The sequence below is a fragment of the Triturus cristatus genome, chromosome 6, assembly GCF_964204655.1.
Source record: "Triturus cristatus chromosome 6, aTriCri1.1, whole genome shotgun sequence".
Lineage (NCBI taxonomy): Eukaryota > Metazoa > Chordata > Amphibia > Caudata > Salamandridae > Triturus > Triturus cristatus.
Window position 1 is genome coordinate 106,992,525 of NC_140589.1, and position 19,437 is coordinate 107,011,961.

The window sequence follows — 19,437 nt, forward strand, 5'->3', positions numbered from 1 at the left end:
CACATAGTGAACAAGGAATCAGTTATGGTAGCAAATACCACAGAGAGATCTTAAAGTACGACGAGACCGGTGTTGCTGGAGTTGAGTGCGCAAAGTGTCGTCTGCTAGCTGTAGTAGGGATGTTTTTTAGTGTAGCGGCCATGTCTCAACCCTGACTGGAATTTATAAAAAGGAATCATCAAAAATATGGTGTTTGTTGCAATGCAAAGCAACTTGTTCGACAAAAAGAACAAACTTAAGAGGTGCTAAATATTGTTGAGATCTCCTTTGTCCGCTGATGTTTTTTTCAGCAGTGAAGTGAATGGACTAATTTTAAGGCAGTCAGGAGCGCTCATTGTGTGCGATTCACTAACGTATGCAAGTATTCTGAAAGTAATGTTAGGATTTTGATAGTGTTACTTGGATCTGGGTCTTCAGATTGATCTGAAGGCTTTATTGTAGCAATCATTTTTAAAAGATCATTTTAAAAGGAGAGTCAAATTTAAGCCATTTCTAATATTAGGAGGGCAACCTAAATTTCCTTGTTCACATTGAACTTTCCAATTCGAATTGCATGTGTCTGTTGTTGTTCAATTAATTTCCAGACATTGGTGTTCTTTTCCATAAAATTCTTATTAAGTATCCAAATCTATCACACTTAAAACAGACCCAGCCAACTAGTTTCATCCCTTATAAGAACTTCATCAGGGCCTACACAATTGTTTTTTAAAAAAAAAATATGTAATCAATACTTTAAACTTATTAAAATCGACAACTCTGGTTCTTATTTTTACATTCCATTTACATTTTTTTGGGTGAAATTTTTAATCTAACATGAACCACTTCCATTTCAAGGAGTGTATCAATCAACATTTCTGTACCGACCTCTGTCAGGTATACAGACTAATATATACACAACATCCCCAAAAATTCAATTCATCTGTGTGTTCCTTAAACAAAAAGACAGCAACTTTTTATATAGTGATTGCAGTTACCAAGTGCGTACTTCTGAACTAACACCTCTTGTACTCCTCAAATGAGCATACAAGAAGATCACTACTTTACTTACAATTTGATTTACCCTCCTTCTGAAAATTCTTCTTTTCCATTCATTCCGTGTTTAGATGTCTGGGCTCCTATTGTCAAGAAAACAGTTTCATGTGTCAATACGCCTAAAGACTTCCATCTTTCCTCAGAAAGCGCCCCAATTCAGAAGACATCTTCTGAGAAGGTACACAAGGTTCTCCTTAAGATGATGCCATTTCTCTTTCTTCAATCCAAATACAGCAGATGGTGGAGGTAGTTTTTGCGGCCAGAAAAGGCCCTTGTCCTTCTAAGAGTCCCAGGGGAACAACGGACCCAGAGAATGAAGGGGCTCGCGGTTGGGAGAAAAAATAGGAGGTAAAATACAACTTTGTGCAGACACTTAAACTGATTACAACATCTAAGGGAGAACCTTCCTTTACCAGAATACTCAGAAATCATAGATGGCGATTATTTCTTGGGCCAATATCAGCAGCGAGAGCTTGAAAATTTACATTTACTCGGGCTGTTTGAAGGGTTCGGTGTAACGAATAAAAGAGGTGCACTGCAAGTCCTTTCTAAAGTTTATGATGCTAAGATATGCCCTGCAAGAGTATTCAGAGGAGTTCCCTGCACTAGTGAAAGTGGACTCTCTGATGGCAAGGCTATCTTTCAAATGAGTGATTATCTCAGAGGAAACAGTTCTTCTGGAGCAGGGGTCTCCAACCTTTTCTGTAGTGAGTGCTACTTCTGATCAGTGAAAATCATCGTTAGCTGCTGAAGACCAAGCAACTCTCGAATTGTTAACAGACACCCTCACGTCCAGCTGCAATGACTTTAAGCCTAATATCCATAGAACTAGATACTATGGTCTGATCAAAATACTTTGATTAGGGACACTATGACAAGACTGCCATGTAGTGTCAGTGAGAGTGTGGGCTTTGGGGATGTATGAACATGTGAGTGTATGAATGGGATAAATGTGTATGGGTGACTGAGATCCTATGTCGTATGTACTTGTGGCATTGGAATACCTTTTCTTATAAGTGGCATTGTTACATGTGTAATACAAACATATAGCTATTTTTTTTTAAATGTGAGAAATTTAAAGTGCAGAAAACGTGCTGCAAAAACGTTCATGATATGGAACATTTTTCTGCTCTTTATATTTCTCCCACTTATAATAATAACTGTATTTTTCAGTTATAAATATAGCAGCCACTGAGAGCTATATGCCTGCTGTATGTAAAGCCAAAACTTTGAAATGGGAGAATATTAAACTGAAGTGTTAACTTTAAATTTATATGGAATCCATAAAACTCATCCTTTAGATGTATTCCCATTTCCAAGTGTCACATTTACAGACACCAGGAATCTCTTTTCCAATGCCCTGTAGACAAGGTGCCATATTTATAACCGAATAATACTGCCATTTGTTTAAATGGGAGGAATTTAAAGTGAAGAAACATGCTTCATAAAACATTAATATGCAATTGGCTTAATTGAAAGTTGGGAAAAACATTAAGACTTAGGGCCAGATGTATCAAAAAATCAGTTTGCGTTTCCCAAATAGCGATTTTTACCCAATCGCTATTTGGGAACCACAAAATACTATGCTGGTACAAAATCGCAGGAAAATAGTGATTTGGTAAAATTCGCTATCGCAATTACCGTTTTTCTAAATTTGCGATTCTGTAATTGCGAGTTCGCTATTAAGAAATTGCAAAATTGCGAACCTGCCTTTCAGGACCAGCATGATGACATCACAACCTGGAAGTGTGACGGCCCATGCTGTTTCTGAGTGCCTGAGGCTGTGTAGATCTGACAGGGTATTTGGAAATCAGCCGATTTCCTTACCACAGGCAGGTGACTTAAAAGTGACTTTAGATTGAGAATGTAAATTAGCAGAAGTCACAATCAAAAATACATCTTGTGCTCCAAAATTATCATGAGATATAGTTTAGAAGATGTAAGTGTCGACGATGTTTCGATCCCCAACAGGGTTATGGGATCATCATCATCAGGACTAAGCAGTAAAGCAAATGCCTGGGAAGTTGCTCTTTAATCGAGGCTTGATGGGATCGGGTAAATTACAGTGAACGCGAGCCAGCAAGGAGCCATGAGTAAATAAAAAGGCCAGGGGGTATGGATGAACCCAGTCTGATCCGAAAAGGACGTGGGGTTGCCTTTCGGGGCAACCGACGGACCACACGAGGCACGCAGTGGAATAGCCGCGGTAAGTCCCGCCAGGAGTCAGGGGCGGTAGTAGGTACGATAATCCGAAGAAAAGTAGTGCCAGGGTTCAGGATGGAACCGATAGCAGAGGCATCACGGCGGAATAGGAGCTGCCGCACGTTGTGCTCGGTGGCCACCGACGGGACTCACTGCGGCTATTCCACCTCGTGCGGTCCTTCGGTTGCCACGAAAGGCAAGCCTACGTGCTTTTCGGATCAGACTGGGTTCATCTATACCCCCTGGCCGTTTTATTTACTCATGGCTCCTTGCTGGCTCACGTTCACTTTAATACACCCGATCCCATCAAGCCTCGATTAGAGAGCAACTTCCCAGGCATTTGCTTAGTCCTGATGATGATCCCATAACCCTGTGGCCACCGAGCACAACATGCAGCAGCTCCTATTTCAACTTGATGCCCCTGCTGCCGGTTCCATCCTGAACCCTGGCACAACTTTTCTTCGGATTATCGTACCTACTACTGCCCCTGACGGGACTCACCGCGGCTATTCCACCGCGTGCCTTTTGCGGTCCTTTGGTTGCCATGGAAGGCAACCCCACGTCCTTTTCGGATCAGACTGGGTTCATCCATACCCCCTGGCCGTTTAATTTACTCATGGCTCCTTGCTGGCTCGCGTTGACTGTACTTCACCTGATCCCATCAAGCCTCGATTAGAGAGCAACTCCCCAGGCATTTGCTTTATTGCTTAGTCCTGATGATTATCCCATAACCCTGTTGGGGATCGAAACGTCGTCGACACTTACATCTTAACTCTAAACAGTAATTCATGATAATTGTGGAGTACAAGATGTATTTTTGATTGTGAGTTCTGCTAATTTACATTTTCAATCTAAAGTCACTTTTAAGTCACATTCCTGTGGTAAGGAAATCGGCGGATTTCCAAATACCCTGGCACGTCTGTGGTACTTTGAAATTTGGGACCGCGTAGGAGGCAGGGCCCTACCCCTGTCTATTCCGGTATTAGCGAACCGCGAATGGTCAATGCGGTATGTACAAGTGCTTTGTATAACGTTTTAGCTATAAATGCACTGTGTATATGATATTAGCACTATGTATACGATATGATACAGTAACTTCGTGGGTTCCATCTTAGAGCGGTGGCCATCTTATGGTTGCCCTCACATAGGCTACACATTACAAACAAGTACGGGCCTTTAGAACACATGTACTTTCTGTTTGACTCCTCTGTGACCTGTGCAGCTTGGCTCCGCTGCTCCAGGTCAGTCCGGTCTCACGAGCTCCCCGTCCTACGGCCACCTGCGATTAGCATCAGGGTTTGACACACCATAAAGCCTTTTCATCCCACACGAGCCTCCGGCTAATCTCTTTCACACCTGACTCTTCCTGCTTTATGGCTTGTTTTCCAAACAGGAGATGCCAGTGTTTATTGGGGCCTATTGATATCTGATGTGGGATCTGAGCCTCGCTGGGTAAATAATTGTGGGCTGGCTTAACTGGAATGTGGGACGGTCATCATGACTCTGCCTTTTCGTTTGTAATGTATACATGTGAATGACCATGCCATAAAACAAGGAATGTGTGCCTGAAGCATGATATTTTGTATTTAAGGAGAAGCCCGTTTCTGTAACTTTAAGCAGTCTCCTGAGAACATACATTGTGTTGTACTTCTCGGATACCTGTAATTGGTCTGCAGCCAATAAATCGATCTTTGACTTCACCCAGAAGACTCTGTGTTTCTGTTGGTCTGAAACAGGAAGAACCCGAAGTCTTAGGGTGTGTTCCCCTGCACCGCTGGGCTTAAAATTCCCAGTACTTCAGTTGGCGCCCAACTCGGGACGATTTCAGCGGTACCGGTCCAAGCCAGAGGTTCGTGAGGAGCTTCGTGTGGAAATTCTGGAGGAAGGCCGCCACTTCATCGACCCCTGCATGTCGACGTGGTCCGAAAGTCTTTTCTGCGAGGTTCTCCGTGTCCCGACGGCTACGAAGGACTGCTGCCCTGATTAATCGTCCTGTTTTGGACCCTTGACGATTTTGGTAGAGCGAAACAATCGAGAGAGTCTTCTGGTGACGCCATTGATCATCGATATTCAGTTAAGTATAAGTGGAGCGTCTCCCAGTTTGTTTGGTATCCTTCGGGATTTTTGGTATCCTTCGGGATCGCTTTGATTTGGAGCTTGCAAGTCCCAAAGCCAGAGGACTCGTGTATTCACGAGACTATCGTAATCGATAATCCTTTGACGTTTGAAACTAGACTAGTGAGCGAAGATGCCTGGTTCTAGTGTATTTGGTAATTGGTTTTGTTTGAGTTGTAGAAGGGATTTCCAGTTAGAGGATTCATGTCCGGTTCCTCCAATTGGAACTCCAACTTATGAGCTTTATGTAAAACATGGCGTAGGCCCCATTGCATATAATGAAGTATGGATCCGATACACCAGAAAGGATGGTGTTTTAAAATGGCCCCAAAATGGTAGTTTCGATACAGATATCTTAGATAATTTGGAAGTGAAATTGTTTAAAAAGAAAGCCCGGCCGGCGATGTTTGATTCTTTCCACCTATGGCGAAAGGAAGCCAAACAGAAGGAAATTAAGCTAGCAAAAAGGAATAAGAGAGAAAGAGGTATGTCAATGATGCAAGCAGCTGTGCAATTTAAAGATAATGAGGAGGAACAAATGAATGAGCAGTTACATAGACAGCGCAAATTAGGGATCGATAAATGTTACCCTGTTTTGTCACCCCTTGTGCAAGATGAAACAAAAGAAAAAGAGAACGATTCCCTAATGTCCCATTTGCTAAGTTCGCCACCCCCGTATGCGCAAAATGCCACAGCGCCTCCACAGCTTCTAAATGTACAGCCTCCAGTAAATATGCCACAAGCCTTACCACAGCTGCCAGCTCCTCCTCAGCTGGCTCCTATCCCTGCAGTGCAGCCCTCTCAAGGGCCGCCAGTTGTGTTACCTATTGCCCCCGCGCTTCCTGCGACTTTGCCTAGCACATCAGCTGCCCCCGCTCTTTCTTACACTACCCAGGTACCTGTATCTGAATCCACTTTTCTTCCCTCTGTCTATCCCCCCGTTTTCGCCTCAACTTCTCCTTCAGCACGACAACGACTAGCTAATGTAGTTACTAGTTTAATGTCGCCTCTCTTTGGGTCATCTAGTGCGACTCCTGGTTTACAACGTAAGCAATTGCGCAGCCAGCTGCCTGGTCCTGACGAGAAAGAGGTGTTAGATCATCTGGCACGTAGGTGGATTGGTTTCTCTTCACTTTATAATGTGGAATCAGTTGTTAACGTTTTCGACCAATGGGATGCCCCAAAACAGAGGTATGTCTTTGGCAAAATGTGCGAATGCCTCTGTAAGGAATTTGAGGATCATGGTTCGAGCACAATCCCGCAGGAATTGTGTCGCGTGCGATTTGATTTCGAAAAAGGTATAATTGTGGGTCCCGATGTAGATAAAGCAGTTGCGATTCTACTGTCCTTCAGGAAAAGCGATTGTCAGCAATCATTGTTCGAACAGGAATTCCCTGTGGGGAAGAAGGTAAAAGCGCGCCAATATCCGATGCGTGAGGTTCCCCCAGTTTGGAGACCTGCTGAGCCAAATGCTGTTCCACCTGTCTTAGCACATTTTCAGCGTGTTTGGGTACATGTCCCATGGAAGCGTTCTGAGGTGTTAGCGCTTAAGCAGACATTGCCTGACCCCCGTAAAAACCCTACAGGATATTATAAGGAGTTATCGCAAACTGCAGAATCGTGTGTCATGAATCTGGCTGACATAGATATGTTGTTTGGGGATGTGGTTCCACAGCCTTTATGGGGATCCATTCGTAATACGGATCATGTTGCAGAACTAGGGGGCACATGGGCTAATATCGTTGCTGCAGACGCTAGACAAGTTGGTGGCGCGAAGCCTGACCCTTTGGTAGCAGAACTCCCTGGTAGAATTATTACATACATGAAAACTTTAATGCCCGCGATCCGCGTAAATTGGGATAAACTGTCCGCATGTAAGCAGAAGAAAGATGAGACAGTGTCCGATTTCTTTACAAGGTTTGAAGAAACGTTTATCGACCACAGTGGTCAAGACATGAGTACTGAAGGTGCCCAACGGTTATTTGTGGATAAATTTGTGCAGAATCTACTTCCCGAGTTGTGTAAAAAATTAAAAGACTCAGAAAGTTCTTGGGCCGTTTCCTCTTCAGCGCAAATACTGGCTACTGCACAGTATTATGAAAATAGAGATAAAGATGAGAAGGATAGAACAGATAAGAAAACGAAAGAACTGAAAACAAAGGTCCTCTTGCAGCAGGCTTATCCGCCACGTGGAGGACAGAATAATTATAGGCAAACCCAAGGTATCTATCAGCAACCCCAACAGTTTCAGAATAACCAGCAAATGAATGGGTATTATCAACCACGTATCCCTGTAGGTCCCAATCAATGTTCATATTGCAGAGAGGAAGGTCATTTCAAGTATAGTTGCCCTAAATTAATGCAGCGTACTAATAATGCGTATGGCGCAAGAGGTAGAGGTGGTCAGCACGCTCCTAGAGGTAGAGGGCGTGGAAATGTTCCCCAGAACGCGCGTCCTCTTCCGCCTCAAAATACCATAAATAGCTTTGATCAGCAAGCCAACGCGACTGGTAATACAGCTCAGTATTACAATAATGATTATTATGCAGAAGACGACAATGTGGAAGGTAATGATTACTAGGACAGCCGTAGACAGAGAGAGGGAGTTGTTTCAGTACCAGTGGATCAGAGTGGACCGTATGTTAAGGTGACTACAGCAAATGTAACGGAGCCCTTTCTGCTGGACACTGGTGCTGCAAAGAGTTCAATTATGCATTAAAAACTCCCTGGCGCGCCTTTGTCTGGCGAAATGAATGTTTCAGTAGGTTTTTCTGGCGCCCCAGTTAGGAACCCGATTTCTAGTCCTATGCCACTTTCTGTTGGACCTTGTGAGCTAAAAGCACCCCTCATCCTAACGACAGGATGTGGTGAAAATCTGCTAGGATTAGATTTGCTAAAAAGATTGCATGCAACGCTATATTGTTCTCCCTCAGGAGTACAACTTACATTAGGTAAGAAAGTGATTTCCCCAATGTATTTGTCTAAGAATACAATGCCACCTGAGTTGTCATCCCTTCCGGATGTCCTTTGGGCTACTGGTCCCAATGATGTGGGTCTCCTGGAAATACCGCCATACGTGGTCACTTTAAAAGCGGATGTATGTCGTTACAACGCACACTTTTACAACGCATGCACTTACAACGCATTTTTTACAACGCACAATCCATTACAACGCATGACACTACAACGCATTTTTAAAAACTACCTTTACAACGCATTTCCATTACAACGCATACTACCTTTACAACGCATACCATTACAACGCATAATATTAAATTGCATTTAAGGTAAGTATTAGATAGTATAGGGGTAAAAATTACTATTCTAACTCCAGGGGGTGCAACAGTAGGGTAAGTGTTGGATAGTATAGGGTTTAAAATTACTATTCTAACTCCAGGGGGTGCAACAGTAGGGTAAATGTTGGATAGTATAGGGGTAAAAATTACTATTCTAACTCCAAGGGGTGCAACAGTAGGGTAAGTGTTGGATAGTATAGGGGTAAAAATTACTATTCTAACTCCAGGGGGTGCAACAGTAGGGTAAGTGTTGGATAGTATAGGGGTAAAAATTACTATTCTAACTCCAGGGGGTGCAACAGTAGGGTAAGTGTTGGATAGTATAGGGGTAAAAATTACTATTCTAACTCCAGGGGGTGCAACAGTAGGGTAAGTGTTGGATAGTATAGGGGTAAAAATTACTATTCTAACTCAAGGGGGTGCAACAGTAGGGTAAGTGTTGGATAGTATAGGGGTAAAAATTACTATTCTAACTCCAGGGGGTGCAACAGTAGGGTAAGTGTTGGATAGTATAGGGGTAAAAATTACTATTCTAACTCCAGGGGGTGCAATAGTAGGGTAAGTGTTGGATAGTATAGGGGTAAAAATTACTATATTATGCGTTGTAATGGTATGCGTTGTAATGGTAGTATGCGTTGTAATGGAATGCGTTGTAAAGGTAGTTTTTAAAAATGCGTTGTAGTGTCATGCGTTGTAATGTCATGCGTTGTAATGGATTGTGCGTTGTAAAAAATGCGTTGTAAGTGTAGTGCGTTGTAAAAGTTGCGTTGTAAAGGTTGTTCCCCTTTAAAAGCCAATGTCAGATTGCCACGTATTCCCCAGTACAAGATCTCCAATGAAGGTCAGAAAGCGTTGTTAGCAATTGTCAGCGATTTGGTTAAAAAGGATGTAATTGAAGAAACAAGAGGCAACATTTGCAATAGTCCAGTATTACCTGTCTTAAAATGAACGGACCCTTCACAGCCACCTGTTTACAGATTTGTGATTGATCTTAGAGAGGTTAATAAGATTGTTGTGCCACAGTTTCCAGTTGTTCCTGATATAACTGCCTTATTAACTATGATTCCAGCTTCCGCTGCATGGTTCTCAGTGATCGATTTAAAGAATGCTTTCTTTAGCATCCCAATTGCAGAGGAGAGCAGAGACATTTTTGGCTTTAGTTTAGGAGGTCGAAGCTTCCGCTTTAAACGCGCTCCACAGGGCTACTGTGAAAGTCCATCAATATACAGTCAGGCTTTAAAAGCACAGCTTGATGCACTTGTTTTACCTAGTGGCGCTATCCTTATTCAGTATGTTGACGATTTACTAATCGCCGCGGATACTGAAAAGATTTGTAAAGACGCTACATTGTCATTGTTGCGTCATTTGTCTGCCTTTCATCACAAAGTGTGTCTCTCCAAAATGCAATATTGTCGACAAGAAGTGACCTATTTAGGTCATCTCTTATCGAAGGAGGGGAGGAAACTGACCCCAGAGAGAATTCAAGCCATTGCACAATTAAGTGTGCCAAGAACACAGAGAGAAGTGCGTGCTTTCTCGGGCATTACTTCATACTGTAGGCACTGATACCAAATGTTTCCCTGCTGGCAAAACCTTTGTTAGCATTAACATGTAAAGACACACCGAATCCCATTCCATGGTCTGAAGAGTGTCAGAAAAGTTTTTGGGAATTGCGAAATGCATTATGTTCAGCTCCTGTGTTGGGTACCCCTGACTACAGCAAGCCTTTTACATTGTATGTTCACGAAAAGAACGGTTGCGCATTATCAGTGTTGACACAGCCTTTTGGCGACAGACCGCGTCCATGCGCATATTTTTCGTCAACCTTGGACCCGGTAGCGAGGGCATTGCCAAGTTGTCTGAGAGCCACAGCCGCCGCAGCTATGTCTATTCGACAGTCTGCTGGACTAGTGATGGATAATACATTGATTGTTATGGTTCCACATGCTGTGGACACATTGTTAAACAGGACCAAGACACAGCACTTAACTAGTGCGCGATTGTCTGGATATGAATTAACACTGTTAGCAAATCATATACACATAAAGAGATGCAACACGTTGAATCCAGCTACATTATTGCCGATTCCAGCAGACCTAGATGAGATTGAGCAACATGATTGTCTGTTCAGAACAGAAGAAGAGACAAAAGGGAGAATAGATCTTAAAGATACTCCCCTGACTGAGTGTGATGGTACCTTATGGGTGGATGGTTCGTGTTTCAAGCTTCCGAATGGTGATACGACTGCTGCATATGCTATCACGACTTTGCACACGATTGTTGAAACTGCACGAGCGCCACATAATTCGGCTCAAGCAGCAGAACTGATTGCCCTTACAAGAGCATGCGTGTTGTCTGAAGGAATGAAAGTGAACATATATACTGACAGCCAGTACGCCTTTGGCGTGGCGCATAGTTTTGGGCGATTGTGGAAAGAACGTGGGTTCCTGATTTCGCATGGAGCTAAGATTCAGAATGGCAAGTTGGTGAATGATCTCCTTGAGTCACTGACCCTACCGTTGCAAGTTGCGATTATGAAATGCAGTGCGCACAAGAAAATCACTGATGATGTTGGTCGCGGTAATGCATTTGCTGATGAAATCGCGAAAGAAACAGCAAAAGATGTGAAAACTCGAATGTATGTTGCAGGCCCTGCAAGATGGGTTGGTGATGTTGGAATGTGTGAAAACACAATAGAGAGTGTAAAGTCCCTTCAAGCTGAAGCCACAGAGAAAGAGTTGAGCAAGTGGAGAGAAAGTACGGGTAAATTGGATGAGAATGGTTGTTGGGTTGATTTGTCAGAACATCGGCGATGGTTGTTACCTGATGCATATGTGCTTCCAGTGGTTACTATGGCACATGGAATGGCACATATCAGTATGAAAGGAATCTAAGTTGTTGGCTCCAGTATGGCAGAATGCTGGAATTCCCAAGTGTGCAGAGAATGTGGTCAAGAATTGTATGGTATGCTTGAAATACAACCCTGGTAGGGGAACCCCAACTCCAGCTGGTCATTTTGCGCCTCCATCATATCCATTCGAAGTTTTGCAGCTAGATTTTATCCACATGGAAAGGTGCAACAACCTGAAATATGTATTGGTTGTTGTTTGCGCTTTTTCACAATGGATAGAAGCGTATCCCCTAAAAGACAACACTGCTTTATCCACAGCCAAAGCCCTTGTGAAGGAATTCTTCCCTAGGTTTGGAATGCCAAGAATGGTGTGGAGTGATAATGGGAGTGAATTTGTGGGTCGAGTGATGAAGAATGCGTGTGAGGGGTTAGGGATCAAGCAAAAGTTTCACGCTGCAAATCACCCCCAATCAGCTGGATTAGTAGAGCGCTACAATGGCGCTCTAAAACTCAAGCTGGCCAAAATCCAGGCGAGCTCCGGTCTTAAATGGCCTGACGCTCTGCCTTTAGCGCTCCTGTCCACCAGAATGACTGTGCATTCACGAGTGGGACTTAGCCCATACGAGATTAGTTTTGGCCGCCCGGCCAATGTATGGGGTGTGCCAAGACCGACGAAATTCAGTGAAATCGAACATCCAGTACTGCTTGACTACTTGTATGAATTGACGGCTAAATTGCATGTTTAACACCAACAGGTGCATGATCTCTCCCCCTGGCCTCTGAAGCTCCAGGACACCCTATCGACCCTGGCACGTGGGTGCTCATCAAGAACTTCCAGCGAAAGAGCAACGATGAGCCCCGTTGGATTGGCCCTCACCTCGTACTCCTGTCTACAAGATCAGCTGTTCGAGTAAAAGGGAAAAAGAATTGGATCCACGGCGCCCACATCAAGAGGATCCCTTTGCCTCTACCGTATGACCAGTGGGTCCAAGAGGGTATCGCTGACTCTGAAACAGACACTGTACCTCGTTTTGTGCCGTTCAGTGATGCACGCGTAACAGGCACAACTTCAGCACAACAGAGTGACGATATTTTGCAGGAAGCTGTGCCACCGTCAATTCGATTGGACACCACAGAGCCTGAACTCTTGTTTCAAGATCAGACAGTACCTGGCCGTTTCCACTACAACCTGAGACCAAAGCCTATGGACAAATAAAGATTCCCTTACCTTTTTGTTTTTGATATTATAGCTCTCCCATCTGGAGGACTTTTCTTGATTTTTGTTTTTCGAACCACCATCCGGGTTCAGCCGCAGGGTCGCGGTGCCAAGACTTTGGGATACAGGCCGAACATGTTAGGTCAACGGTTCTGGTTGGTCTAGGGCGTTTCCTGGACCGACAGGCGTACTCCTTAGCAGAAGATACTCACCCGCCGCGAGCGGCACGATTAGAGGATGGAGTGTTTCAAGATGGAGAGACCGGCTGAGGAAATGAACTTTAAAGCAAAAATATGTAAAATAATGAAGAGCAAACGTTTTGTATTTTTATGTCTGTTTATACTATGTAGTATGATAGTGTTTACTGTAGGATTTGTATTCTTCTCCTCTCAAGAGCCTATTGCACCCACTGTACAGCCTATACCTCCTCCTACTGTCTCCTTGCACTCTTTTCACCCTCTGCCTGAACACGAACAAGCTAGACGGTCTGAGTTTGTAAACAACTCGTTTATTCAGCTCCTGCACCAGCACCAACTAGTCATGAATATAACCAATTGCTGGGTGTGTGGTTTAATGCCACGTACCATTAATAAGGGTATTCCTTATCTAGTGCTGCCGTTTAGTTACAATGGATCGTCATGGGCATTCCAGACCATGTTTCTCTTTGCACTAGATGCCTACTCCCCGCGACAACCGCGTTCCATCAGACCTAGCACAAATAATAAAGCTTTAATGAAAGGAGTTGCCGATATGAGCAGAGATATCGACGCATACTCATCTATACCCAAGGATGAATTGAGAGCTTATGTAGGGTGGAACGCGACGGGGTATAGTATTAGTCTGGGTGAAAGGCAGCGAAAAATCTCATCCCCAATCTGGGTCGTACCCCACATAGGTCGGTTCTGTTTACAAGGTAATGGTCAGAATCCAAGAGCTCAACTGGGGAAAAGTGACTGTACTGAAACGTACACTTTTCCATCACAGTTTTCCCCTGCGTTTTTGGCTGCCAAGGGTACATATTTTGTCTGCAATGACCGAGCATATACATGGTTGCCCCCTGATTTCTCGGGCACATGTTATATTGCAAATCTGCTACCGCCAACATTTACTGCTGCCTCTGACTATCACAAGACCAGAGTTGTAAGAGGCGTGATTAGTAAGGAGGATACTGCAGGTCAGGAAGCGGGAGACTTCTTTTTGGGTTTCCTGCCGTTTTGGGGACCTATGGTCAATAGTAGGAACCTGAGACAACTGACTTGTGTGGTTGAATCCACTGTTAATGTTACGGCTGGTGCCCTTGGTAATTTGACAGCTGAGCTCCAAGCGGATCGCCTCATGACTTTGCAGAACCGCATGGTTCTAGACGTCATACTTGCAGACCGCGGTGGGGTATGTAAGGTTATCCAATCTAGCTGTTGCATTTTCATACCAGATAACGCTCCAACAGTTTATCAAGCCATCTCCAAACTGCATAAAATATCTGAATCCATACACGTGGATAAAGGAGATTGGTCACTGGTGGGGTGGTTCTGGGAACTGATATCTGCCTGGGGTTGGAAGATTCTGATGGTCATTGGAATGATTTTAGCCATTCTTTTACTGTTCTGTCTGTGCATACAGTGTGCTCCTGCGATATGTGGCCTCTGTGCTACATTATGTGTAAGGAAACCTGTATCGAGGGACGAGCTAAGTAATAGGATGATGCTACAGCAACATCTCCTTGACTTAGTGAATATTGACCTAGACTCGGATTGATATGAGTATAGTTATTGCCTATGTAAGGGCAAAAGGAGGGTCTGTGGTACTTTGAAATTTGGGACCGCGTAGGAGGCAGGGCCCTACCCCTGTCTATTCCGGTATTAGCGAACCGCGAATGGTCAATGCGGTATGTACAAGTGCTTTGTATAACGTTTTAGCTATAAATGCACTGTGTATATGATATTAGCACTATGTATACGATATGATACAGTAACTTCGTGGGTTCCATCTTAGAGCGGTGGCCATCTTATGGTTGCCCTCACATAGGCTACACATTACAAACAAGTACGGACCTTTAGAACACATGTACTTTCTGTTTGACTCCTCTGTGACCTGTGCAGCTTGGCTCCGCTGCCCCAGGTCAGTCCGGTCTCACGAGCTCCCCGTCCTACGGCCACCTGCGATTAGCATCAGGGTTTGACACACCATAAAACCTTTTCATCCCACACGAGCCTCCGGCTAATCTCTTTCACACCTGACTCTTCCTGCTTTATGGCTTGTTTTCCAAACAGGAGATGCCCGTGTTTATTGGGGCCTATTGATATCTGATGTGGGATCTGAGCCTCGCTGGGTAAATAATTGTGGGCTGGCTTAACTGGAATGTGGGATGGTCATCATGACTCTGCCTTTTCGTTTGTAATGTATACATGTGAATGACCATGCCATAAAACAAGGAATGTGTGCCTGAAGCATGATATTTTGTATTTAAGGAGAAGCCCGTTTCTGTAACTTTAAGCAGTCTCCTGAGAACATACATTGTGTTGTACTTCTCGGATACCTGTAATTGGTCTGCAGCCAATAAATCGATCTTTGACTTCACCCAGAAGACTCTGTGTTTCTGTTGGTCTGAAACAGGAAGAACCCGAAGTCTTAGGGTGTGTTCCCCTGCACCGCTGGGCTTAAAATTCCCAGTACTTCACGTCCTGCTCACTCACCTTTTGTGTATTGTTTTGTTTTAATTATTGTGTGAATAAAATCTTGAAACTGTCAATTGAGACACAAATAGACCCAATCTTGATTGTAACATTGCGGTTAACTACATCCTTTTACCTTGTAAGAGACCACTGTCTCTTAGAAATAACTACTACCCTTGGTCCCTTTTTGACTACAAGGGTTTCCTTGTTTCCCTTTCTGAGGCTTTGTAAGAGGCTGGGAGTAGGAGCACACCACTTTGAAGTCCATCTGGAGTGCAAATACATCCAAAAATCCACCACGGAGGAGATGGTGAGGAGTCATGAACAGCTGTTTGGCAAAAAATCTCTGCACATCACTGAGTCAGAGAAAAGAAAGATCTGGCTGGACATACAGGCAAAAGTGCATGCCATTGGTGTCACACAGCGCTCCATAGAGGATCTACGCAAGTGCTGGTACGACTTGCGCTCAAGGGCGAAAGAAAAGGTTGCAAGCAGGCTTGCAGAGGCCAAGAAAACTGGTAGAGGTCCATCTACTGAGCCAGCGTCAACACCCCTTGAGGAATTGGAGTCCACGCTACAGCCAGAAACCATCAGCGGCGTAGGAGACATTGACAACTCAGCCACGCCCACCGTCAGACAAGGTAGGATGCATGCTAAAGCGCCCCTGACCCATTACACCCCCCCCCCCCCCCAACACCCCACTCAGGAATGACTCCATATCTAAGAACAATAGTCACTCCATGTAACAATTTAGTGATCACCCAACAATGCATCATGGGAGATGCAGTCCCACACAACACAGTAAAGCATTGATACATATCTGCAGTTGCGATACACCAGTAAAAGACCAATTCAAGCACAGCATTTAGGTATACCAACTGAAGTAAATTTATTTTGGAAATAACAGAAAACAGGACACACAATAAGTAGTTCTCTTGTATTTACAGATGAAACTGCGACAGTGTGTGAGGACACCCCAATTGATGTGGCACCACAGCTAAAGGAACAGGCAAGGGAGAGGAGTCTGACCATTCAACACAGACAACACCTGCACCAAGACCGCGCCATTACACTGTGGCTCCACTACAGGAGTTGGAGGTAGGAGTGCAAGCCATCCGGGATGAGCCACAGCCAAGGGACGAAGAGCAGGCACGGGACCCACATGACCAGTCTCCTTTGCACCGTAGCGATAGTGGTCTCATGAGCCGCAGACAAAGTGCACAACACACCGCTGACGAAGGAGACTAATCCTCTGACTTCTCTGAGCTGGAGGGCACAATGGCGAAGGTGCAGCGGCTGCAAGCAAAAGGCATGCGGTCAATGCAAAGGCAGCTGGTGTCTGTTAATCACAATCTGACTGACAAAGGATGGCATCAGGGAGCTCAACAACACTGTGGCCGAGGGTAACAAGGCATGTGCAGACAGCATGAAGGACATGACCGTAGCCATCAAAGAGCTCTGTGACACCATGCAGAGGGGCCATGCCTCCATACGCAAGGAAAAGCAACACCTATTTACCCGTCTGGATCATTACACTAAGGCAGTCAACCGTCTGTGCAGTGCCACAGCTGTCCTTTCCAGACGCATAATGTCCGTGCAGGTTGAAATTGCACACTGCAGCTAGGATGTTGCCAAGGGGTTGGTGCAGGTCACAACTCCATTTGAACAGCTACAGACAGCCAACATAGCTGCCACAGGTATTCTGGGTGCAGGGGACAGTGAGGAGGTCTTCAGCCGCAGCTGCATTACCCCACCTGTGACTGAACCCAGACGGAGGAGTTTGAGGCAGGGAACAGCATCCAATGCCTCATCAATGGAGGGCAGTGTGAACATTGACCGTGCAAGTGCGTTACGGGAGCACACAAAATAGACAGAGTTTCGACAGACTCATGCAAATAGGTGAGGTAACCTATTGCATACATGCTGAAGTAATTTAAATGTGCATGGACTGTGTACATGGTATGTTAAACACCAATAGCCACACATTAGTTGTGACCTGTAGGCTGTGTGAAGACTATTCATCTGATGTTAAGGTGTATTAAAACACAGTTATTCAACAGTCATGAGTTGCTTTGTGTCATCATTACTCACCTAGAAATAGTTGTGTGTTCTTTTATCACGTCTATGTCTGCCATCTGCTGTACCTACACCACCTGCTGGTCTGAGACGTGGACCTGGTTCCTCATCTTCATCTAATTTGGAATCTGTGAGTTCCACTGGTATGCCTTTTGTTGTTGTGACATTGTGCAGCATGGCACAAGTAGCCACGATCTTGCAACAGGTCTCTGGCTTATACTGCAGTGCTCCTCCACTTTTGTGCAGACAGCGGAACCTGCTCTTCAGTATTCCAAATGTCCGCCCGATGACATTGCACGTTGACTTGTGTGCGCCATTGTATTTTCTCTCACTCTGATTGGACGGATTGAGGTACGGTGTGAGGATGAATGGGCACACAGCATATGCACTGTCACCTACAGGATGAAAGGCATATGGTTAATCACTGTCCTATTCATGCAGTAGTATTGAGTCCATCAGAATGTGTAAAATGCAGTTACCTAGCAGGTATACTTCGCCAAATTCACCCCCGGTGAGACGTGTGTATATTCCACTGTGTCTAAAAATGAAGGAATTGTGTGTACTGCCAGGATATTTTGCCACTATATCAGTTATTGTTTGTTTTGTGTTAGATAGGACCTGTATGTTGAGTGAATGGAATGATTTCCTGTATACGTACTCCTCTGAGGGGGGACAGAGGGCTACATGTGTCCCATCAATGCACCCGATAACATGTGGGAACTGTGCTATCTGGTAGAATTCCAATTTGGTCTGCTGCAATGCCTGTTGTGTGGTGGGGAATCTGATGTGATGGTGTATCCTCTGTACCATTGCATCCAAGAATGCATGAAAGAAGCGTGACAGGCAACTTTGGGACACCCCTCCTGCTGTAGCTATGACCCCCTGGAAGCTCCCTGATGCTAGTAGGTGCAGTGAACAGAGGACCTGCACACGTGTTGGAATGGCTTGGGTCCTGCGGGTTGGATGCTCAAGTATTAATTTTAGGTCAGCTATCAGGTCTAGTGTAGTTACTGAGTCTAGTCTATACTTCTCATGTATTTTTTCCTCTGTCTGCTGACCAGGCTTATGCGCACTCTGAAAACACGTTCCTGTCTCCTCCTCCTTCTCTGTGCTGCTGCTTGAATCCGCATCCTCCTCGCTATGACATACAGCGCTGCCATTGAGGCCTGTTTAAATAGGTTGCACCTGGTTACCACCTGCCTTGAATTGGAGGTAATTTGAAGGTGCAAAAAAGCAAATTTTACATATTCACAATTTGCGAGTATTTCATACATTCTATCGCAAATTCGCAATCTGTGACATACATTTTTGCGATTTCACTATTTGGGATTGTCAAATTGCGAATTTGCTAAGGGTTTTTCGCAGATTGTTTTCTTTGCAAAATATGAAATCGCAGTTTTTGTGATTTTCCATTTTGCTATGTGGAAAACTGTCATACATTGGGACATGCTATTTTGCATTCACAGGCAGACTATTTTTGCAATTCACAGCGTTTGCAAACGCAAAAATAGCTCGACACATCTGGCCCTTAATGTTTTATAGAAATGTTTTTCCTCACTTTAAATTTCTTAATCATTAAGATAACTTTTCATTTACATTTTCTATCATTTAAAAGCATTCAGAAACATAATTTTGATCTCACACTCTAATATTGAGTTGACAAGAACTTATTTAAGAATTAAATACCTCAGTGCTACAGTTAAGTCACCTCTGTGCCTTGTGTCATAAATCTGACTCCAGCACTGCTCGTTATCAAGCCCTGCTATCTGCAGCCCAAAGAAAGTAATGTTAAATAAACACAGCCTTCCTTTAACTTTAAAAGAAAAATGTGACCCTGTGCTTTATTAAAAATGAACTTAAGGCTGTGAGCTACTTTGAAGATGCCAATGGGATGCTGGTAGCTTGCGATCGACTGGTTGAAGACACCTGTTCTGGATGCTGTGGGGATAAAAATGTGTAAACTTCTGTTGGACCTGG

The 19,437-nt window shown here is 44.3% G+C and overlaps 1 long non-coding RNA gene across 1 annotated transcript in view; it reads right to left on the bottom strand.

Annotated features, from left to right (window-relative positions):
• Positions 1-16,436: 16,436 nt before the first annotated feature.
• Positions 16,437-19,437, bottom strand: part of LOC146816464 (uncharacterized) — a 38,579-nt gene continuing 35,578 nt past the window's right edge. Inside the window, exons 2-3 of the long non-coding RNA XR_014962448.1 lie at positions 17,476-17,855; positions 16,437-16,680 (exon numbers count right to left, since the gene is read on the bottom strand). This is a non-coding gene — a long non-coding RNA (uncharacterized LOC146816464). The remainder of the gene's footprint in view (positions 16,681-17,475; positions 17,856-19,437) is intronic.